Source organism: Protopterus annectens, chromosome 3.part1 (genome assembly GCF_019279795.1).
Source record: "Protopterus annectens isolate FY-2018-M chromosome 3.part1, PAN1.0, whole genome shotgun sequence".
NCBI lineage: Eukaryota > Metazoa > Chordata > Ceratodontiformes > Protopteridae > Protopterus > Protopterus annectens.
This window is the reverse complement of record NC_056732.1, coordinates 67,761,317-67,785,905: the sequence shown is the minus strand read 5'-3', so window position 1 is coordinate 67,785,905 and position 24,589 is coordinate 67,761,317. Positions and strand designations below refer to the sequence as shown.

Sequence of the window (24,589 nt, the reverse complement as noted above, 5' to 3'; positions counted from 1 at the left end):
AAGGCTATATCAGAACAAACCATTTCCAAATGGATAGGACATTGCATTCATTTCTGCTATACACATCATGGAAAACCAGTTCCTGCTACCATTAGGCCCCACTCTACCAGGGCAACAGCTACATCTACAGCCTTTCTCAGGGGGGTTCCAACCAAAGACATTTTGGAAGCTGCAACTTGGAGTTCAGTACACACCTTTACCAAACACTATCACTTACCACTTTACTCTAAGACTAGGGCGGGCTCCGCCACTGCAGTTCTGCTGGGCCTTCTAGCCTCCTCTAACCCTCTATGACTCCTCCACCCATCCTTAGCTTTGGGATTCTACCCAAGTGTGATGACTGCAGCAGGGTAACACGATGAACATAGTACAGTTTTGTACCTACCATAAATGTAGATGTTCGAGTGTACACCCTGCTGCAGTCCAGGTTACCCTCCCTCCATCCCCTCTGATCTAACTGGCTATATCTCTACAATACCTTCCTGATGTATTTGCTTATAGCTGGGGGGATTTTGTGTTTGTGCAAAATTTACTCAATTTGGTACTAATTACTGACCACCTTTTTGGGGGCACCTGACATCTGGGGCAAGAAAAACTGAAGAAAATGGCGTCGGATGCAGTATGTATACCCCTGGCGCACTGACGTCAGGGAAGAAGCGACAGCAACCGACGCTGGACCAAGACTTTGGAATTCCGGCCGACTGCGGGACCGCCTGATGACAGGATAACCCAAGTGTGATGACTGCAGCAGGGTGTACACTCGAACATCTACATTTATGGTAGGTACAAAACTGTACTTTCTCTCTCTTTTAAGTATTAGGGCTGTTCAACCTGTCCCAGAAGTGGAAAGGGGACAAGGTTTCTACTCAAGAATTTTCCTGGTGCCCAGAAAAGACAACTCCTGGCGTCCTACGCTGGACCTCTATCCTAAACACATTTTTGGTGATCCCAAAAATTCAAGATTTTAACTCTTCACCAGCTGCTTCCTATACTAGACAAGGATGCCTGGTTAGCAAAACTGGATTTAATGGAAGCCTACCTACACATCCCAATAAGGGAATCTTGCAGAAGATACATACGCTTCAAAGCAGGCTACATGCACTATCAGTTCTCTACACTGCCCTTTGGCTTATCTACTGCACCCAGGGTACTCACAAAGTGCCTAGCTCCAGTCATTGCATTTTGTAGGCAAAGAAATATTCAGGCAGAAAGCCAGGACATACTATTGAATCATTTGGCGTTTGTACAGAAATTGCTAACTTCTCTGGGGTACACCATAAACGAAAAAAAATCACATCTTGTACCCTACCAACAAATTGTATTCCTGGGAGCAAGCTTGAACACAACTTCCCAGATGGCTTTCCTCACGCCAGAGAAACAAGTTCATTTGACAGCCTACTTCAAACTACTGGCCACAAAGACCCAGCTATCTGCAAGGAAAATACTGCAAGCCCTAGGGTTCATTGCTTCCTGCATTCTCCTAATTCCATATGCAAGGCTGCATATGAGGAAACTACAATGGTATCTAAAAAGCCTATGGTGTCAACATTCTCAGGATCTAGAAGCAATGATTCCTATCATACCTTGTCTACAGATAGAGTTCCTTTGGTGGGCAAAGGCCTGCCACCTAAACAAGGGACTGCCATTCACTCTACCGCCTGCCACCCAAACCCTAACAACAGACGCATCAGACTATGCATGGGGAGACTCACTTGGCAGGGATTTGCATTCGGGGCAAATGGAACCCAAGTCAAATGCACCTGCATATCAATCAAAAAGAAACGTTAGCTGTACAGAATGCTCTGACAACCTTCAAGGACAACATTCTTCCAGAACAATTAATGGCAAAGACGGACAACACCACTGTTATGTGGCACATAAACAAGCAGGGGGGAACCCACTCATACACTCTCTGCAGACTAACCATGGCTCTGTGGAACACACCCTTGAGCTACGAAGTGCACCTACAGGCTCAATTCCTGCCAGGAAAGCTAAATACACTGGCAGACGAACTAAGCAGAAATCTCATGGACCCACACTAGTGGAAACTGGAACCAAAGATATTCAACATGTTGAGAAACAAATGGGGGAGCCCAGAGATAGACCTGTTTGCCTCCCCCAGAACTACCAATTGGACAAATTCTGCATAAGGACTCCCCACAAACAAGCTTGGAAAGTGGATGCCCTGTCCTTCACCTGGAAAAACCTATCAGTTTATGCCTTTGCCCCTCTGTCTCTCCTCTCCAAGATACTACTAACAATCAAACAGGACAAACCAAGGATGATACTGATTGCACCAGACTGGCCACGCCAACACTGGTACCCCCTTTTGCACAGTGTGTCACTGCTGGCAGCATTGCACCTGCCTCAAACCCCTGCTTTGCTGTCCCAGCAGGAGGGCCAGATTCTGCGCCCACAGCTTCAAACCCTGAACCTGGCAGCCTGGCTAATTACCTGATCTCTCCGTTACCATCCCTCAGTAAGCAAGTGTTGGATGTCATTCTGGAGGCAAGGAGGCCTAGTCCTAGAAAATCCTATGCTGAAAAATGGAAAAGATTCTGTTCCTGGAACCAAACTCGGGATGGCCACAGCAGCACCCAATTTACCTCAGATTCTTCAATACTTAACTGAGATGCTTCACAAGGGCCTTTCCTTTTCCTCCATCAAAATTCATGCCTCAGCCATTTCAGCTCATTACAACACAAACCACCCCTCTTCTCTCATCCACTGCTGAAGCAGTTCCTCAGATGGGCCAAAAACTTAAGACCACCCAGAAGAGCCCCTACCCCAGCCTGGGAACTTAACTTTGTATTGGAAAACTCACTCTACCTCCTTTTGAGCCAGTGGCAAATGCAGAGTTGAAATTCCTTTCTTGGAAAACAGCCTTCCTTTTAGCCATCACTTCAGCAAGAAGGGTGTCTGAATTACAGGCCCTCATGGCAGTGGAGCCTTTCATTGTCTTTCATGCAGACAGGGTGTCCCTCAGGACCAATCCCTCCTTCATGCCCAAGGTGGTATCCAGTGTGGCCCTTAATCAGTCCATTCATTTGCCAACCTTCTTTTCTAATCCACAGAACAAAGGGGAACGAATACTGCACTCCTTAGATGTGCACATACAACTTAGATTTTACTTGGACAGGACTAAACCTCTCAGGAAATCTGAACAGCTGCTGGTTGCATTTGCTGCAGGGACAGAGGGGAAGGCCTTTTCAAAACAAACAATTTCTAAATGAATAGGCCATTGCATTCATTTCTGCTATAAACACCATGAAAACCTAGCCCACAGGGGATAAGACCACATTCAACCAGGGCTGCATCTACAAGGGACATCCTAGAAGCTGCTACCTGGTGTTCTGTACATACCTTCACCAAGCATTACCATTTGCCAATTTTTTCTAAATCCAGAGCTGGCTTTGCCACTGCAGTCTTGCAGGGCCTTATAGCTGGTCCTAATGCTATCTAATTTCCTCTTCCCATCCTTAGCTTTGGGAATCTACCCAAATGTGATGACTGCAATAGTGAAACACGAAGAACATAGTACAGTTGTGTACACTTACCATAAATGTAGATGTTCGAGTGTATTCACTGTTGCAGTCCTAGTTACCCTCCCTCCAGCCCCCTGACTTCTATTGGCTATACCTCTATTCTTGTTTACTATGCTTAAAGCTTTTTTGTGTTTGCCTTTTTGTTGGAGGTGTAACCTTGTATATATATTTACTTCCCATTATGGGGGCACCTGACATATGGGACAAGAAAAACTGAAGCAATGGCGTCAACTGCATGCTTTATACCCCTGACTACCTGATGTCATGGAAGATGAAACAGCAACCAACGCAGGACCCAAGACTTTGATAATCAGGCCGACTTACTGCAAGCAGATAACCCAAATGTGATGACTTCAACAGTGAATACACTCGAACATCTACATTTATGGTAAGTGTACACAACTGTACTTTCCTCTCCTAGGTCTTTACTGACATGTCTTCTCCATTTTCCTTTCATCCTGTTTATCACCTCTTTGTCCAAGCTGTTGTAACAGCTTATATAATTTTGAAATGAATCCCTTCTCATATCAAATCTCTCTTCAAACATAGTTGAAAAGTACTCATTGATATAATACTGGTCACTGTTTTTTGGTATCAGGAACAAATTCCTCTGATTTGCTTTCCACCTTAATGCTTGATGGACAGATACAGCTGATTTAGCATGTAATACCTGAGCCTGTACCACTTCCCAACTTAGCATTCTATTGTCTTAACAGTATTTACTTCTAGTTATATATCTGTGTCCTTAGCTTTCTCCAGGTGTTTGGTGTTGTTGAGTTAATGTTGGCTGCCTTTCTCCCAAATTCTACAATCATGAGCTCTCCTGCAAGTACGGCAGTGCAAGGCTCAACCAAGGAAGCATGCAGAAAACACAGCCAGCACTTGGAGAATTAGTAAATCCAGCTTTTAATTCATAAAATAAAAGCAAGACAGCCTTTCTCCCAAGCAACATATTGTAGATATTATATGTTGTCACAATTATTTTAATGGTTTCTTTGTGAAAAGTCCACTCCCCGACTTTCTTACTTCTTTCGCCTTATGCAGGAGGGGGTGCATTTTTTCTGTATTGTGTCCATATTATCTCAAATTTATCTTTGTCCTAACCACTGATTTTGTTCCTTCAGTATAGATTTTCACTTTCCTGAGGCTCCCACCCCCAGAGTTGCACCTTTGCTAAAATGTGATGAGGAGTTTTGTCAACTATAAGTTGGTATTAGGATCCCACAAGTCCTCACTTGCTTTTTGTCATCATACTATATCCCAGCATAGCTGCAATGGTGGCATAGAGGGATAAACCCCTAACTACGACCCATCCAACTCTGGTTCATTTAGTGGCTTAGGCAACTGACTGAGCAGGAGCATGATCCAGAGGGGGAGTTACCCTGTGATACAGTCAAGCATGCATGAGGTTTAGAAAGGGAGTGGGTGAGGCATTTAAAAAAAAAAACAGATGGCAGCACAGACAACCAAAGTGCCCAGGATGTCCTTCAGATCCACAGTCAGCCCAAGTGATACTGGAGTAAGTCTGGGGGGTGGGAGGACTAATAGGATGGCTGGTAGACCTGATGTGAGACACTGGGGGTTGGACCAGTAAACATGAGGTCTGAGGCGAGCAAAAAAAAAAAAAATACTGTTTCATATCATTCTTTAGGTTTTACTCCCATCCAGAGAAATACTGCATCCAATCTTTTAACTTTCCCAAGCATGCTATACTCTGCTGAGTGCCTAAATGATTACTGCATATAGAGTGTATGGTGGTAGTACATGCCACTACATGACCTCTACTCATTTTTTATCTATTTGTTAAACTCTAGTGCTTCTATTTCCTCAGCCCTCATATGCATTAAACAACCAGACACTTATGTATTTCACTGCACCTTTATCTACCATTCCTGGGTATCTTTTCCTTAGTGCTTATTTACATCCAGCATTTATTAGGGCAACCTTAGTTTTCATCCTGTTTGCCTTGTAACCAAATATTGTTTCCAGTTCTGCAGATATGGCAAAATCTCCCTAGTCATCCCTAAGATTTGGCATTGTTAAATTTGCATCAGCTTCACACCGTGCTATTTTAAGTTGAAGTTTACCCCATGGGTATCCCTTGATATTTGATTTCCTCACTGATAAAGCTGAAAGCTCCAAATAAAGCTTGAGTAACAAAGGGAAAAGTGAGCAACTGTGTTTGGTTCCTTTTGTTAAAATTCAGTTTACTTGAGAGAACCGCCATCACTTTTAACCCAAGCCCTTCCATTCTGATATAGGGTTTAGAGTAACTGAATTAATCGGGGCAGGAACCTGATGCTTCCATAGCTGAGAACAGGTTTTGCCGCTCTTGTCTGTTGAATACCTTTTTAGCAGCTAGTGATAATGCCCACTTCTGTCCTGCACCTTTCTGCATTCTTTATTACCATAAGAGACCTTTTAATTCTCCTTCCCAAAAGAAATCCACATTGATACTTATTCACCAATTCACCTATCATAGGTGCGAGCCTGTTTGCCATTACAGATGTAAATGTTTTGTAGTCATGATTTAACAGTGTAGTAGGGGTGATAAGAAGTTACTCTAGTGGGGTCCCCCACCCCTACCCATGGATAAACATTATTATTTGGGCAGTCAGTCCACATTACTGGTATGTGTTGTTTCTTAGGTTTATTTAGTTAATGCACCAAAATTGATACTGTTTCCTTTCCAGCATTTTGCAAACCTCCATTGGGATGCCATCAGACCCTGGAGATTTTCCTACCGTTTTGCCTGTTTATTGCTTCCTCTACCCTAATTTTCATAATATCCTTCATCTTTGGTTCCCTATGAAACTGTTGTAATCTGGGCATACATACTGCTGCCAGAAACTCCCTTATCTTTTACCTGGTCTTTTCAGCCCATCTTCTCCCTGTGTCAGGTCTTCATAAAAACTCTTAAACATGTCTAGTATACTTAAGAATCACTTATTCATTGCCACCATATATCGTCATATAATCTTAACACCACTGTAGTTATCCATTGCTGTTTAACCTACCAGAAAAGCTCTTACCGCTTTTGGAGAGGCTGCATAATTTCTTTTCTTGCTAACTTTTTACTAATTGTTGTACAATTTCCATATTTCTGTATTTATGTTTTCTTTTGCCCCAGCCACATTTCTTCCTCTCCACTCAATTTTCTTCCCTTAACCTGCAGGGAATTGGTCTTCTGTAACCTTAGTTTCTCCTTCTGTCTTTCATTTTCTATCCTGATTTGCTGCTTTATTTCTTCCTCCAATTCTTGCTTTACCTTGTACCATCTTGCATTTTTCTTTTGAAAAACAGTAACATTTCCAGTTTATTACAATTCTCCTCATAAATTGATTGAAGACAACATGCTGAAGTCTTTTTTCCCAGTCTTCTCTTGAAGAGCTGATGGCCGTGGTGTGGATTGGATCTGTTGTAGGAAACCGATGCATCAGTTAGCTTTCTACAGTTTGTGGAAGTCCTTTTTATTTCCTCTTCACTTGAAGAGCTGAGGGGGTGGCGCAGTCTTTCAGGGACTGGCACCAGGTGCTTTGGATAGTGGCAGGATCTTGCCTTTTCAGGAGCTACCTGCGTAAGCCAGTTCAGGATCAGAGATGCAAGCTATGTACCTTGGAGTAAAACACAAGTTGTGTACAGATTAGGTATTTTGGGGATTGTAGCAGCTAATGCTGAGGAAATATGTTGTCTCTTTACGAAGTCTGTCATCCAGCCTTATTTCTGTCAGGTGCAGAATAGATTCATAGTCATTCATTGATCTGAATTAGCAGAGACAGTTTGAATGCATTTGGTGGAATCTTTCTGTCAGATAAGCAACTACTGCAGATTTTGTGTCTGCACATTTCACTTTACTTCTCCATAATTAAAGGAGTTGTTTCCCATCAGAAACGCATATTTTATTGTGGTAGTGTAAGAAAGCAGCTGAAAAAATAAGCTATGTACTCACCATAACATTCAATATGTGTTGTCCATTTTCATTCTTCCTTAACGGCCGCTTCTACTAGCTCGTTGGATCACTGAAAGCTTTTGAGCTCATCCCTTTTCCATAATGCCCTAGTCCCTAACATACCTTAAATCTTGTTTGTGCCCTTTATATCCATAGAGCATTGCAAAGCAATAAAAATATCAAACTAACTAGCAATAAACAGAGACTCAAACAAGGTTCCTTCAGCATCTTCGATCCTTCCAAAAGAATGGCTAGGAGGGGGTTGGTGGGAGGATAGTTGAGAAAGCATGAAAGTGGACAGCATAGATGGAATGTTATGGTGAGTACATAACTTTTTTATCTGATATTGGCATTTTTCATTTGTTCCTCGACTCTTGGAGCAGAGTCCCCAGCTACCTAAAACCCTGAGAGGGCTGTAAGGAAGGATATTCCTGAGTACTTTTGAATCAAAAGCTGCTGTGCCTGTAGAGACCAGATCTAATTTGTAATGAGCAGTAAAAGTATGGTGATTGGCCCAAGTTGCAGCTGCACAAATATCATCTAGAGAAGCTGTAGACAAAAAAAAAAAATGGAAGTAGCCATAGATCTTGTGAAATGTGCTCTTGGTGATTTGGGTAATGTCAGGCCCAGTTTATTATAAATAAACGTAATAACAATCAGTTAACCATTTGGCTAATGTTTCTTTTTTTTAAACACGTTTATGGAATTATTACTTGTGACACTGGCAAATTTACATTTATGTAAGAGTAATTAAACTGTATTAACAAGTTCATGTTTACCGTAATACTTCACATATATTGTTGTATATCATGTAACCTAAGCAACATTACATAAATTATTCCATTCCTGCTTTTTTTTTTTTTTTTTTTTTTTAAAAACATCTTTATTAAACCATCAGTTATGACATAGGCAATCATACATTTATATAAATGAAAACAAAACACACTGGCACAATCCTAGTTACAAGCATTATACATCACTTATAATCTACACAGTCATTTTCAGTCAAACATTACATAGCTGATTTAAATCCTGCCTTCTTTTAAACCTCATTCATTCCCGGTATGTATTGTTCCCACGATTTGCATTTTTTCTTATGTAGTTTGCATCTACCCTTTTCTAAAGATATCAATTCCAGTTGATTTATTTCTGTTACTATGTTCACTACGTCTAGTATAGTTGGTTTAGATTTTGATTTTAATTTTTAATAAATACACTTAGCAATACAAAGAAAAAAATACTGAAATAAAGACATTGGCTATGTGTTACACATGCAGTCTTTGTCATTGCGTGACAGAGAATAAACAAAACATTAAGCAATGTTTACTAGAAAGTATGTATTAATAATGCTTAACTCTACTATGTTATGTTTATTATAAATAATGAATTGCATGCACCCATATTGCACGTGTGTGTGTGTGTGTGTAAATATAAAATATTAAAGATGTACTGAATGTTTGATTCATATTTGGCCGAATAGTAGCTCAAAACCAAATATTCGTATTCGGTAAAATAACCCAATAGTGCGAATAGGAATACAGCCCATCAGTTTGCTTCTTCATTTAAGCAGAAAACATAACAAATGAATGCTACATTACCAAACGGGAGGAAAATGCTTATATACCCTCTGCAGAGAGGGCAACCGAATATGTAACTTGGGAGTAGCTTTCAAGACAAATAGGGCTTTATCTGCAGTTTATATTCTAGAGGAAAACAATTGGCTAGTATAGAGACTGAGCAGATGCTTGGCAGTGCCCCATGAACAGTCCTCAAGTCCCTCAACAGCAAAAACAATACTTATGAAGTGGAGTTGTCCCATCTATCATTTGTTTCATCCTCCTCCTCCATGATCAAAAGTGTCAGACATTCTTTTCCCTAATGTCTCCTATAATAAGCAAGATTCATAGACGCAAATATGGATGAAGGTCAACTCTGTACTTTTCTTTCTTTATTTATTCCTAATGTCAAAGTTTCCATTCAAAACAAACAAACAAAAAAAATTAGCAGCAGTCCTGGATGGTCCATACTGACCCAGAAAGATTTAGTTCTCAAGCTTTAGCAGTATTTTACATGTGCGCGCGCACACACACACACACACACACACACACACACACACACACACACACACACACAGTCTCTTTTGCATTCATGCACACATTCACTCAGACATCGTTGCACACACAGTCACTCCTTCATTCATACCTGCATTCACTCGCACCTTGCTCTCACTCTCCCGATCTCTCACACACACAGTCATTCCCTCATTCATTCCTGCATTCATTCACACATCGGTCAAACTGTTCCAATCTCAGACAGACACACACACACACAGTCACTTCCAAATTCATACCTGCATTCATTCACACATTCTTTTCACTGTCTCACATGTGCGCGCACACACACACACACACACACACACACACACACACACACACACACACACACACACACACAGTCTCTTGCATTCATGCACACATTCACTCGCACATTGTTCACACTGTTCCGATCTCTCACACACACAGTCACTCCCTCATTCATACCTACATTCATTCACACATCGCTTTCACTCTCTCCCGATCTCTCACTCACTCACTCAGACACACACACACACACACACACACACACACACACACACACACACACACACACACACACACACACACAGAGCCACTTCCTCATTCATACCTGTATTCATCCACACATCGCTCTCACTCTCTCCCAATCGTGCACACACACACACACACACACACACACACACACACACACACACACACACACACACACACATTCCCTCATTCATACCTGCATTCATTCACACATTGCTCTCACTCTCTCCCGATCTCAAACACACACACGCACACACACACACATACATACATACACAGTCACTTCCTCATTCATACCTGCATTCATACACACATCACTCTCAGTCTCTCCCGATCTCTCTCTCTCTCTCTCTCTCTCACACACACACACACACACACACACACACACACACACACACACACACACACACACACACAGAGTCACTTCCTCATTCATACCTGTATTCATCCACACATCACTCTCACTCTCTCCCAATCACACACACACACACACACACACACACACACACACACACACACACACACACATATTCCCTCATTCATACCTGCATTCATTCACACATTGCTCTCACTCTCTCCCGATCTCAAGCACACACACACATACACACACACATACATACACAGTCACTTCCTCATTCATACCTGCATTCATACACACATCACTCTCAGTCTCTCCCGATCTCTCTCTCTCTCACACACACACACACATACCTACACACACACACACACACACACACACACACACACACACACACACACACACACACACACACACAGTCACTTCCTTATTCATACCTGCATTCATTCGCACATCGCTCTCACTGTCGATCTCTCACACACACAGTCACTCCCTCATTCATACCCGCATTCACTCACACATTGCTCTCACTCTCCCGATCTCTCATGCACTGTTCAGCTCTTTATTAATTTCTGTAAGAGAAAGACACATAAATTAGTAATAAGTATACCAACTCTGAGATCGCACTACATTGAGGGAAAGGGTAAAATTTCCTGAACCACAGCGTACCGTGATCTCTTTTCAAAAAGCTGCAGCAGCAGACTTCAGTGTAGATGTCCTTCAAGGATGCATCTGCAGTCCTTACAAATGGGTTGTCCTGTCGTCAGGCAGCCCTTCGGTCAGCCGGATTCCAAAGTCTGTGTCTGGCTTCGGCTGGTGTCGCACTTCACCTGACGTCATAGCTGCAGTTCTTCGGGTATAAAGGCATCAGCTGACGCCATCTTCCTCAGTCTTTCTTGCCGCGTGGCGCCCGAAGCAGAAGCTGTTCGCAAGTGCCGGTCGGTCAGAACCAGAGATTACTACTACCGAATACTACTTCGAAGACTTCTAAAAAGCTAAGTACCCTGTTGGGGACTCTTTCTTGCCTCAGCCGATGTCAGAAAAAGTGAATAACTGTTTAACTTGTGGGAAACAAATACCTCATAAAGATTTCCACTCTTACTGCTTACCTTGTTTAGGCCCAGACCACGACGTAGCAGCTTGTCTAGCCTGTGCTTCTTTTAACCGACGGACGCTTAGACGTCAGTCGGAATTTGCAGAGCAGTTTTTCGGCTCTGATTTTGCATATATTATGCCGTCGGATCCTCCGACTTCACAAATAACCAAAAAACGCAAGGAAAAGGACCGACACTCGCGGTCCGCGGTTTCGGCCGAAACCGCGGTTAAGCCAACCACGAGTGTCTCGGTTTCGGCTGAAACCGAGCAAGCGGTTCTTCCTCCAGCTGAAAACTTGCCTTCTACCGAGGCCTCTTCTAACCTGGTGGAATCGGCTTCTGAAATCCAACCTGCAGTTGCGGTTTCTCAGGAATTATCTGACACTATTCCCTTGGATATTTCAACCCCTGCACGTGGAGCTGCTAGGCCTCCTGCAGCCATGTCCATTAAGGCCTTTGCCAGGGCCAAAGCAGCTAAAGCTTCAAAAACTGTGCCTGTTAAGCCCCCCTCTCACAGGCCCAGCACCAGTTCCCATATGCTTTCTCTGGCAGAGGATCTCATTTCTTTAATTCGTGGATCCCAGCCTCATCCAGACAAGGCCTCTCAACCACCTCCAGAGAAGAGGCCTAGAGCAGAGCCCCCAGAGCCAGTATCCACAGATGATTCCTCTGATGAATCAGAAAATACAGACCCTCCAGAGGCTCCTTACTCCCCTTACGAAGACTCGGATGCTGAAGAGTCCATCCCTTCTGCCTCTCCACCTGAGGAATTTTCCTTTGGGGAAACCTTGCATGCTATGAGGGAACAATTTCAGTGGCAGGGCCAAGATTTCTCAGACTCCAGGAAAAGTCTTAGAACCTTTTTACATTTACCTCAGCATAGGCCTTTAGCTATACCTCCAGTTCTTTCTGTTGTAGATGATGCATTTAATGATGCTTGCACTGCTCCTGATTCATTACCTCCGGCCCCTGCTAAGCTCGATAGGTTCTACAGGGTCCCGGACACTCATCACCATTTATACAAGGCTCCTTTTGCAGATCCCGAGACTATCTCCCAGGGGCCTAAGGCTGTAGCAACTACATCTGCTAAAAACCCCCTCTCCTCTGAAAGGGAATCCAGGTCCTTAGAGAGATGGGGTAAAAAAGTTTACACTTCTGCTACTCTGTCAGCTAGGGCTTTGAACTGCCAATTTCATATGATTCAATATCAAGAATTTATGCTAGACCAGTTAACTAAAAAACTGTCTTCTGATGAATCTTTAGATAAGAAGTATGTTCAGGAAATGATACATAACATACAGCAAGTTAGTAACCATTCTTTAAAGTGTGGCTATGATGCATTGGAGGCTTCCTTTAGATCAGCCATGACTGGCACAGTTATCAGAAGGCATGCATGGTTGAAAGAGCAGGCCTTACCGGACCATGTCAAGTCAAAACTTTTAGATGCACCTATGGACAAGGTCAATTTATTTGGTTCTCCTGCACAGCAGGTTCTGAAAAAGATGGAAGAAAAGGTGAAATCTGTGCAAACAGTGAAAGATTTCTTACAGGTTCAACCTCCAAGGTTTAGCAGGAACTGGCCCTCCAAAAATTGGTCCTTTCCGGACTCCTGTAAAGCTCAGAGAGGCAGGAATAGGCGTTCAAGAGGCAGAAACCAATCCAGGGGTGCCTACAGGGGACGCCAGTGGCAGGGTAACAACCAGCGAGGCACAGACGCAGCCACCACCACTACAACAACACAATCACAGTGACTTGACTCTGGCACCGCCTACCAGGGAACAACTGGCAGCACCCTTAGGCGGAAAGCTAGCCTTATTTTCAAAGAACTGGCATTGCATCACAAGGGAAAAATGGATTTTGCAAACTATAGACCAAGGTTACAGGTTCCATTTCCATACTCTACCAGGAAAGAGAGGAATGCCAAACCTACCTCCTACTCAAAAGGCAGAAGCTCTAAAGCAAATATCTCAATTATTAAGAATGGGAGCTGTGGAAAAGGTACCATCTATGGAACAAGGAAAGGGATTTTACTCCAGACTATTCCTGGTACCAAGAAAAGAGAGCAAATGGAGGCCCATTCTCGACCTGTCCGCTTTAAACACATTCCTCATTGTTCCAAAATTCAAAATGCTGACCCTACAGCAGCTTCTTCCCATGTTGGGCAAGGAGTCTTGGCTGGTAACTCTAGATCTCAAGGAGGCATACCTGCACGTCCCCATATGACCAAATTGCAGAAGATACCTCAGATTTCTTGCAGGATCAGAGCATTATCAATTCTCAGCTTTGCCCTTTGGCTTATCTACTGCGCCCAGAGTGTTCACGAAATGCCTGGCATCAGTAATTGCTCATTGCAGACTTCAGGGAATCCAAATTTACCCCTACCTGGACGACTGCCTGATACAAGCGGACAACAAAAACAAGCTAACAGAAGACTTACAAAGAGTCATTTACCTGCTGCAAGCCCTGGGATATACAGTCAATATAAAAAAGTCAAGGCTGATTCCATCCCAAAGAATAACCTTTCTGGGTGCAGAGCTGGACACATCAAAACAAATGGCATTCCTAACTGTAGAAAAGCAAGAGCAACTACCTCTCTACTTCTTGACCTTAACAAAGCAGAACCATCTAACAGCAAGAAAAGTACTGCAAGCCCTAGGCTTCATGGCATCCTGCATAATTCTGGTCCCTCATGCCAGACTGCATATGAGAAAGCTACAGTGGTACCTAAAGAATTTGTGGTCTCAACACAAGCACAGCCTAGAAACCAAAATTCCAATGATCCCATGCCTGAAGCAAGAGTTCCTATGGTGGGCTCAGACCTGCCAATCAAACACAGGATTGCCTTTCTGCAACACTCAACCAAACCAAACCATCACGACAGATGCCTCAGACCTCGGTTGGGGGGCCCACATGCTGGACAAATGCATACAAGGCTTATGGACTCAAGACCAGCTGCACCTGCACATAAATCTAAAGGAAATGCTGGCAGTAAAATTGGCAATCCAGTCATTCAGACTATTTCTCCAAGAAAGTCAGTTGATGATAAGGACAGACAACACCACAGTTATGTGGTACATCAACAAACAGGGAGGCACACATTCATACCCTCTATGCCGGCTGGCACTGGACCTATGGAATGTGGCTCTGAGCTACAACATTCAGTTACAAGCAATTTTTGTACCGGGAAAAGAAAACATTCTAGCAGACATATTAAGCAGAACTACCACGGATGCCCACGAATGGATGCTGCATCCGGACATCTTCAAAGCCATCACAAGAAAATGGGGACTACCACAAATAGACGTATTTGCATCTCCACTCAATCACCAGCTAAAGAAATTCTGCACAAGGACGTACCACCCACTTGCTTGGAAGGTGGACTCCCTATCTTTCAGTTGGGAAAACCTGACAGCATATGCATTCCCACCACTTCCTTTGATGCACAAGGTGCTATTGAAGATCAAAGAGGAACGGCCAAGGATCATTCTGATAGCTCCAGACTGGCCAAGGCAACATTGGTACCCATTACTGAGGAGTATGTCTCGGGAACAAATATGGACACTACCCCTGACCCCATTACTGTTAACACAGAACAACTACAACATCCTGCATCCAAACCTGAAAACTCTGCAGCTGACTGCCTGGAACATTACATAAGATCAATTAACCCAAATTTATCCCAAAGGGTTAAAGACATTATCCTTGAGGCTCGCAGACCTTCAACAAGAAAGAATTATGCAGCAAAATGGAAAAGATATCTCATTTGGAGTACTGCAAAGGGAGAAGATGTTTCACTGGTAAACATAGCCAACATCCTGGAGTACTTGGCAGAGCTCTTCCATACAGGCCTGTCCTATTCTTCCATCAAGATACATGCATCAGCTATTTCAGCAGAATACAGCTTGGATCCTCCTGTCTTCTCACATCCTCTGCTCAGGCAGTTTCTGAGAGGAATTAAAAATGTAAAACCTCCTAGGAAATCACCATTGCCAGCATGGGACTTGAACTTTGTGCTAGAAAAATTGACACTTCCCCCTTTCGAACCAGCAGCAACAGCAGAATTACAATACTTATCCTGGAAGACTGCTTTCCTGCTGGCAATCACCTCAGCAAGAAGGGTTTCTGAACTACAGGCATTAATGGCAGTGCAACCCTTCCTGATCTTCCATCAAGATAGAGTGTCCATGAGAACAAATCCTACATTTATGCCTAAGGTGGTATCCAGAGTGTCTTTAAATCAGGCTATCCACCTGCCTACATTCTTCCCCAACCCACAGAACAGGGGAGAAAGACTGTTGCATACCTTGGATGTACATAGACAATTACGCTACTACCTGGACAGGACAAAGTGCAATAGAAAAACAGACCAGCTTCTGGTAGCATATGCAACAGGAAAGGAAGGAAAACCAATTTCAAAACAGACAATCTCCAAGTGGATAGGAAATTGCATTAGATTTTGTTACTCCTACCATGGAAAGAAAACTCCAGAGAACATCAGGCCTCACTCCACAAGGGCTACAGCCACTACCACAGCTTTCTTACGAGGATTGGCTACCAAGGACATTATAGAGGCTGCTACTTGGACCTCCGTGCATACATTTGCCAAGCATTATAATTTACCTTTATACTCTAGATCCCAAGCAGGTTTTGCCATTGCTGTTTTGCAAGGGATCCTGTCTACACCATAATCTCTCTTTTGTCCTCCTCCCCTAGTTTGGCTATGGTATTCTACCCATTTGTAAGGACTGCAGATGCATCCTTGAAGGACATAGTACAGTTTTGTACCTACCATAAATGTAGATGTCCGATAGGAATTCATCTGCAGTCAGGATTACCCACCCGCCTTCCCCTCTGTGGTACTCCTAGGGTATTTGCCATCTTTTAGCTAGCTTGGGGGGGATCTATTATGGTGTATTTGTTTGTATATATGTACATACATGCTTATTTTATGTGTTTGCTCTCTACTATTTGGAAACATTGGCATTTATCCAAATTTAGCCATCCAAGAGGGCACCTGGCATCTGGGGCAAGAAACACTGAGGAAGATGGCATCGGCTGATGCCTTTATACCCGAAGAACTGCAGCTATGACGTCGGGTGAAGTGCGACACCAGCCGAAGCCAGACCCAGACTTTGGAATCCGGCCGACCGAAGGGCTGCCTGACGACAGGACAACCCATTTGTAAGGACTGCAGATGCATTCCTATCAGACATCTACATTTATGGTAGGTACAAAACTGTACTTTCTCTGCTGTCAATGAATGAAAAGTATGATATATTATACCTATATATTCCTGGAAACAGAAGCTGCCACCAAACGTGTTCATCAGGAGATGTAAATATTTTCAGTGGTAATTTCAAATTTGTGTGGTACAACTGTTTCATTCTGTTTGTGAAGTAAAAGTAAGATGGTTAAATGTAGCGGTGTTTGGAAATATTTTAACGTTGACGAAGCAGATGAATCAAAGGTAGAATGCATCATTTGTTCTGCGGTTATATTGCATGGGTCAGGGTCACCTTCAAAGTATATACAACATCAGCGCTGTTAAACCACCTGCGATATAAACATTCCGAGCAATACAATGCAGTTAAAGAAACCATGTCCACATCTGATAGCCATGCTTTGCCAAGTACGTTGTTAATAAGTTCTGCAAAACTATTACAGCCATCACTAATTGATGTTATTAAAAAGAGCAAAAAAATGGCAGATAGGCATTGCAGAAGCTCAACAGGTCCATGCTGCAGTTGTGAAAATGATATGTGTCAACTTGCAGCTAGTCTCAATTGTTGAAGATTAAGGCTTTAAGAACCTTATTGCTACATTAGAACCACAATACCAACTTTCATCACGCAATACTTTGCAGAGGCTGTTATCCCTGATATGTATAACGATGTCTGCCAGAAAGTGAAAGAACAGCTGCAAAGAGCTGTATTTCGTTAATGACAGACACCTGGAGATCCCTGTGTAATATACAGTCATTCATGAGCTTAACAGGACATTGGCTGGATGAAAACTTCTTCTGTAAATTTGTCATACTGCACTGTGAAAATGTTACAGGTAGACATACTGCTGACATACTGACAGGCAGTTTCAGAGTGCTGGGGTATATGAAAAGAGCAAGTTCATGTTTGTCTCAATGCAAAGCAAAATCCTGGAAAAGGCTATGACTAATGCTAAACCTTCCTTTGATTCCAATGCAAGGAAATGAAAGTTTTAAACAGTACAAGCAGGTTTCTGGTACCTATACAATACTGGAGCCGTATTGTAGGGAGAAAAGAACCCTAAGGATTTAATTAAACTGTAGGAGAGGGCAGAGTTTTCCTTTAAGTAAGCCAGACATAACACATCATTATGGTTTGTAGTGTGTTTGGTTAAAAGCATTGACAATCTTGCTTTGATTGGCTTAGTGTGTATAATTAGTAATGTGTTTTAAAACTAAGCTATGCTTTGCTTCTCTTCTCCCATTTTTAAGTAACTTTAAAATACAGAGCTGCATAAATATGGAATTCATTTGCTTTAGTATCATTCTTGAAATGTACTGCTTCCATTATATGTCATTAATTAAGATTCAGAACTTGGCATGCAACACTGTAAAAGCATTGCTTGGCACATTTCTGTATGCACAGAAGTTATCACCATCAGTTTCAGCCATTGTACACTAAGGCTTTCCTTGGCTGTGTTTTTGTATTACTCAATAAGATGCTGGCTTGTATCTCCTGGTGTGCTGTGTTAAGAGTACTTTTCTAACATGCAGTTCTGTTTTCTAACAGGTTTTTGATAGCTACATATCATTTCAGTGAAAATGGCAGACAGAAGCAAGGCGCTACAAAGGATGGGCAGCATCATTTGGTTATCCCTTACCCAAAGGTTCAGTCTGGGGAGTATTCCATTTGTGAGGTGAGGGACATGTGGAGTTATGCTAAGTGATAACACATGAAACACCAGTACTGCAAGTAGATACAATTTCTTCTGAATGGTGTGGAAACAATGATGTTCGTAGTAAGAATCACTACTGCACTATCATTCGTTATTCTTGTTAATAGGTGCAGTGGGACCTGCAGTCATCTGACCTTGACTTCTAGAGGTTTGTGCATCTGTATAATGGAGCAGCTTTCATGTTCTTCGTGTTTCACTGTTGCAGTCATTACATTTGGGTAATCCTTCTGGCAGGTTGCCCACAGCCGATCTGAATTCCAAAGTCTTGGGTCCTGCGTCCGCTGCTGTCCCCCCTTCCCTGACGTCAGGTCGTCAGGAGTATAAAAGAAGCAGCCGACGCCATTTTCTTCAGTCTTTCTTGCCGCGCGGTGCCCGAAGCAGAAGCAGTTCGCAAGTGCCGGTCGGCCGATTCCTGAGATTTTCGTGTTTGAGTTTCAGATCCGAAGTCTTCAATACCCTTTGGGGAAACTTTTTTCTTGCTCCAGACCGATGTCAGAAAAAGTTAATAATTGTATTTCTTGTGGAAAGCAAATACCTCATAAGGATTTTCATTGTTACTGTATTCCTTGCCTAGGCTCTGATCACAACGTTACTGGTTGTCGGTTTTGTGCTATATTTAACCAGCGCACTATTAAGCGCCGGTATGATTTTGCTTTAAACCTTTTTGGACGCCGGTTTAATTATCCTGAAATGTCATCGGATAGCCATCCGACTAACGGAGTTTACAAAAAACGCAAAGGAAAGGATAGAGAAAAACAACTGAGGCACAAAACTGACAACGAAGCTTCTAAGCCAGTCGCCGGTTCGCCAGTTCTCAGTGAGGTGCTTTCGCAGCCACTGACGCCCGCTACTTTAGAGTCGCAGGCTGCTACCGACTCCCACGTGGAGTCGACCATGCCGCTGGATACTCAAGGTATTGGAGCCTCGGACACTAATCCCTCAGATGAGTCCGGAGCCGCTGAGCATGTACCGGCTTCTGAGGGTGTATTCAGACTTAAACATCTTTACATTAAATTGACTTCAGCTTCAAAGGCAAAGACTAAAGCACCTTCTACAGCAAGGAAACAAACTCAAGAACCATGTGGACAGGCCTCTATGCCCAAAAAACAGATGCTCAAACTGGCCGAAGACTTGATTACCTTGATCAGGGGAATCCCATCCCCCTCCTGATAAGAGGCCTAGACAAGGCACTGACTATGAATCTTCAGATCAGGTTTCTATTTCTTCTGATTCCTCTTCTGATCAGGAATATTCGCTTCCCCCCTATGAGGATTCTGATGCTGAAGAATCTATACCTTCAGCATCTCCTCCTGAGGACTATTCCTTTGGGGAAACCTTACATACCATGAGGGAGCATTTCCACTTGGAGAGCCAAGATTTTTCAGAATCTAAAAAGAGGCTCAGGGATTTTCTTTTACTTCCTCAGCACAGGCCTCTAGCCATTCCACCTGTGTTAGACATTGTAGATGATGTATTTTCGGAGTCTAGTCAGACCCCTGACTCCTTACCCCCAGCTCCTGTTAAGCCTGACAGATATTACAGGGTTCCTGACTCACACAAATTTCTTTTTAAAAACCCTGCTGCTGACCCAGAAACTATTTCACAGGGTCCAAAGGGAGATGTTCATCGTGTTACACTGCTGCAGTCATTACACTTGGGTTATCCTGCCTTCAGGCGGTTCCCCAATCGGCCTGAGTTCCAAAGTCTTGGTCCGGCGTCAGTTGCTGTTGCCTCCTCTCTGACGTCAGTGTGACGGGGGTATATAAGATGCAGCTGACGCCATTTTCTTCAGTCTTTCTTGCCGTGCGGTGCCCGAAGCAGAAGCAGTTTGCAAGTGCCGGTCGGCCAACTCCTGAGATTTTCATTCCGAATCCAGAACTGAAGTCTTCTACAAAGCTAAGTACCCCGTTGGGGAAACTTTTTCTTGCCTCAGACCGATGTCAGTAAAAGTTAATAACTGTATTTCTTGTGGGAAGCAAATACCTCATAAGGATTTCCACTCCTATTGTATTCCATGCCTAGGCCCAGACCACGACGTCACTGGTTGTCGGTTTTGTGCTAGGTTTAACAAGTGCACTATTAAACGTCGGTTTGATTTTGCCCGACATTATTTTGGCAGAAAATTCAATTACACCATGCCGTCGGAACTTCCGAATACCGGATTACATAAAAAGCACAAAGACAAGGACAAGCATCCAAGGCCCAAAACTGACAGCGAGGTCTCTTCTAGGTCAGTCACAGGTTCTCCGGTTTTCAGCGAGGCGCCTACGCAGCCCCTGACGACCGCATCCACAGAACCACAGACTGCCTCCGACTCCCACGTGGTGCTGGCTGGGCCTTCGGACGCTCTATGTTTTCAGCCTACCGAAACTAACCCTTCTGAGGGAACCGAAGTAGCTGAGCAATCCACAGCTTCAGAGGGTGTCTTCAGACCTACCCAGTTAACCATTAAACCCTCTGCTAAGTCTAAGGCCCCATCAACAACTAAGAAACAGATGCAGCATTCTCCAGGACAGGCTTCCATGCCTAAGAAACAAATGCTCAAAATGGCCGAAGACCTAATCACCCTGATCAGGGGGTCCCATCCCCCTCCTGATAAAAGGCCCAGACAGGATGCAAATTATGAATCTTCTGACCAGGTGTCCATTTCTTCAGATTCATCCTCAGACCTAGGATATTCCTTACCCCCTTATGAGGATTCGGATGCTGAGGAATCAGTTCCATCAGCCTCTCCGCCTGAGGACTACTCCTTTGGGGAGTCCTTACATACCATGAGGGAGCATTTCCATTGGGAAGGCCAGGATTACTCAGAATCCAAGAAAAGGCTCAGAGACTTCCTTTTATTGCCTCAACACAGACCCCTTGCTATTCCGCCAGTGTTAAATATTGTGGATGATGTGTACACTGAAACCAGTTTAAACCCTGACTCCTTACCTCCAGCCCCAGTTAAACTTGATAGATATTACAGAGTTCCTGACTCTCACAAATTTCTGTATAAAAGCCCTGTTGCTGACCCTGAAACTATTTCTCAGGGACCCAAAGGGATTAAGGCCTCATCAGCAAAAAACCCAGTTCCCTGTGACAGAGATTCCAGAGCATTAGACAGATGGGGAAAGAAAGTATATATGTCTGCAACTTTAGCAATGAGAGCCTTAAATTGCCAGTTTCACATGCTAAAATATCAGGAATTTTTGATGTCTCACTTAAAACAAAAGATGCTTCCAGATTCAGATCCTCCTAATTTTAAAGAAATGCAGGATTTATTGCATGCAGCTGAACAAGTGGGAAAACATACTTTGCAATGTGGGTTTGATTCCTTAGAAGCCTCCTCTAGAGCAGCAGTTACAGGCTCTGTCATTGGAAGGCATGATTGGTTAAAAGGACATACGTTACCAGATCATGTTAAGGCAAAATTATTGGATGCACCTTTGCAGCGGGATGTGTTGTTTGGAGTTAAGGCAGATGAGGTATTAAAGAAGATGGAGGATAAGGCAAAATCCATGCAAACGGTGAAGGATTTCTTACAGGTTCAGCCTCCTCGTTTTAGCAGAAATTGGCCAACAAAGAACTGGTCCTTTCCAGTCACAGACAGACCTCAAAGAGGCAGATACAGACATCCAAGAGGTAGAGGTCAAGCACAAGGTCCTTACAGGCCTCGACAATGGGGTATACCAGGCCAGAAAGAAGGGGAAGACAGGCCACAACCTTATAAAAAGCAGCCTCAATGACTTCCCACTACAGCTGCCAAACAGTTCTCTCTTGGCAGCCCCCTTAGGAGGAAAACTGGCACTTTTCTATCACAATTGGCATTGCATCACCAAAGACAAATGGGTTCTCAACATTGTATCTCAAGGTTACAGGTTCCAATTTCACACTTTGCCAAGGTTAAAAGGAATGCCAAATCTGCCACCAAATCAATGGGCAGAGGCTCAAAAACAAATTACAGCACTCATGGACATGAGAGCTATTCAAAAGGTACCACCACAGGAGCAAGGACAAGGATTTTATTCAAGACTCTTTCTGGTTCCAGAAAGGACAAAGCCTGGAGACCCATTCTGGATCTTTCTTCTCTAAACACTTACCTGGATGTTCCGAAATTCAAAATGTTGACACTACAGCAGCTTCTTCCCATGCTGGGCAAGAAAGCTTGGCTCGTGACTTTGGACCTCAAGGAGGCATACCTGCATGTCCCTATCAGACAAAACTGCAGAAGATACCTCAGATTTCTAGCTGGTTCAATGCACTATCAATTCTCTGCACTGCCCTTTGGCTTATCTACTGCGCCCAGGGTCTTCACAAAGTGCCTGGCACCAGTAATTGCATTTTGCAGGCAAAAAGGAATTCAAATTTATCCATACCTGAACGACTGCCTGATTCAAACAGAGAGCAAGGACATTCTTCTAAAGCATCTGGCTTTCGTAAAAAAGTTATTAAGTTGCCTGGGGTACACAGTAAACGAAAAGAAATCAAAATGAGTGCCCTCACAACAGGTAATATTCCTGTGTGCCAGCTTGAACACAACGGCCCAGATGGCTTATCTCACGCCAGACAAGCAAGGACAACTGACTCAATACTTTCAATTGATGGCAACAAAGACCCAACTCCCTGCAAGAAAAATTCTGCAGGCCTTGGGCTACATGGTATCTTGCATACTACTAAAGCCATATGCCAGACTGCAAATGAGGAAACTACAATGGTACCTAAAGAGTGTATGGTCTCAACACTGTCAAAGTTTGGAAACAGTTATACCACTAATTCCTTGCCTTCAACAGGAGTTCCGATGGTGGGCTCAAGCTTGTCACTTCAACAAGGGACAGCCTTTTACTCAACCCACAGCCAGGCAAACACTGACAACAGATGCATCGGATTACGCCTGGGGAGCACACATGGCAGGAAAATGTATTCAGGGCGGGTGGCCCACAGAACAAAGGCATCTTCACATCAATCAAAAAGAGATGCTAGCTGTACAAAATGCACTTATAGCTTTCAAGGACCTGCTGCATCCAGGACAACTACTACTAAAGACAGACAACACCACGGTTATGTGGTACATAAACAAGCAAGGGGGCACGCACTCCTACCCCCTCTGCAGGCAAGCCATGACCTTGTGGAACACAGCTGTAGACTACCAAGTTCTTCTGCAAGCACAATTCCTGCCAGGAGAGAAAAACACACTAGCAGACGACCTAAGCAGAAACATCGTGGATCCCCACGAATGGGAATTGAATCCACAAGTATTCAGAATGATAACACAAAAATGGTGGAGCCCGGACATAGATCTGTTTGCATCCCCAATGAACTGCCAGCTACAGAAATTCTGCACAAGGAGTTACCATCCACAAGCATGGAAAGTGGATGCCCTCTCATTCAGCTGGAAAAACCTGCAAGTATATGCTTTCCCTCCTTTACCTCTCCTTCCACAGGTACTCATAAAAGCCAGGCAAGAAGAGCCAAAGATGTTCCTCATTGCACCAGACTGGCCACGCCAGCACTGGTACCCAATCTTAAAGAACTTAGCACAGGAACCACCCTGGATTTTGCCTCAAATCCCACATTTGCTAACACAGCACAACAATCAGATACTTCACAGCCAGCTAAAGACCTTAAACCTAGCTGCATGGAAAATTCCTTAGTCAAGCAAGCAATGCCTCTCTCCAAAGCTGTTATGGATGTCATTCTGGAGGCCAGAAGGCCTAGCACCAGGAAAGCCTACTCGGATAAATGGAAGAGATTCTGTTCCTGGAACCAGGCACACAGCGTTGACCCTCTTGTCCCAAACATTCCTCAGATACTTCAGTATTTAACTGAGATGCTGGACAAGGGCCTCTCCTTCTCATCCATCAAGATCCATGCCTCAGCCATTTCTGCTCATTACAACTCAGATCCACCAATTTTGTTTCTAATCCTTTGCTCAAACAGTACCTCAGAGGGGCTAAAAACATAAGACCGCCTCGTAGAGCACCTACCCCAACTTGGGACCTCAACTTTGTTTTGGAAAAATTAACTTTACCTCCTTTTGAGCCAGCTAACACAGCAGAATTAAAATACATCTCTTGGAAATCTGCTCTGCTACTGGCAATAACATCAGCACGAAGAGTATC

At 43.5% G+C, this 24,589-nt stretch overlaps 1 protein-coding gene across 4 annotated transcripts in view; it reads left to right on the top strand.

The window, feature by feature from the left end:
- Positions 1 to 24,589, top strand: part of ZHX1 (zinc fingers and homeoboxes 1) — a 496,423-nt gene that overhangs the window by 243,647 nt on the left and 228,187 nt on the right. For all 4 annotated transcript variants that reach the window (XM_044066580.1, XM_044066582.1, XM_044066579.1 and 1 more), the window contains one exon: positions 18,323 to 18,449. The gene's annotated coding sequence lies outside the window, so the exon portion shown is untranslated. The remainder of the gene's footprint in view (positions 1 to 18,322; positions 18,450 to 24,589) is intronic.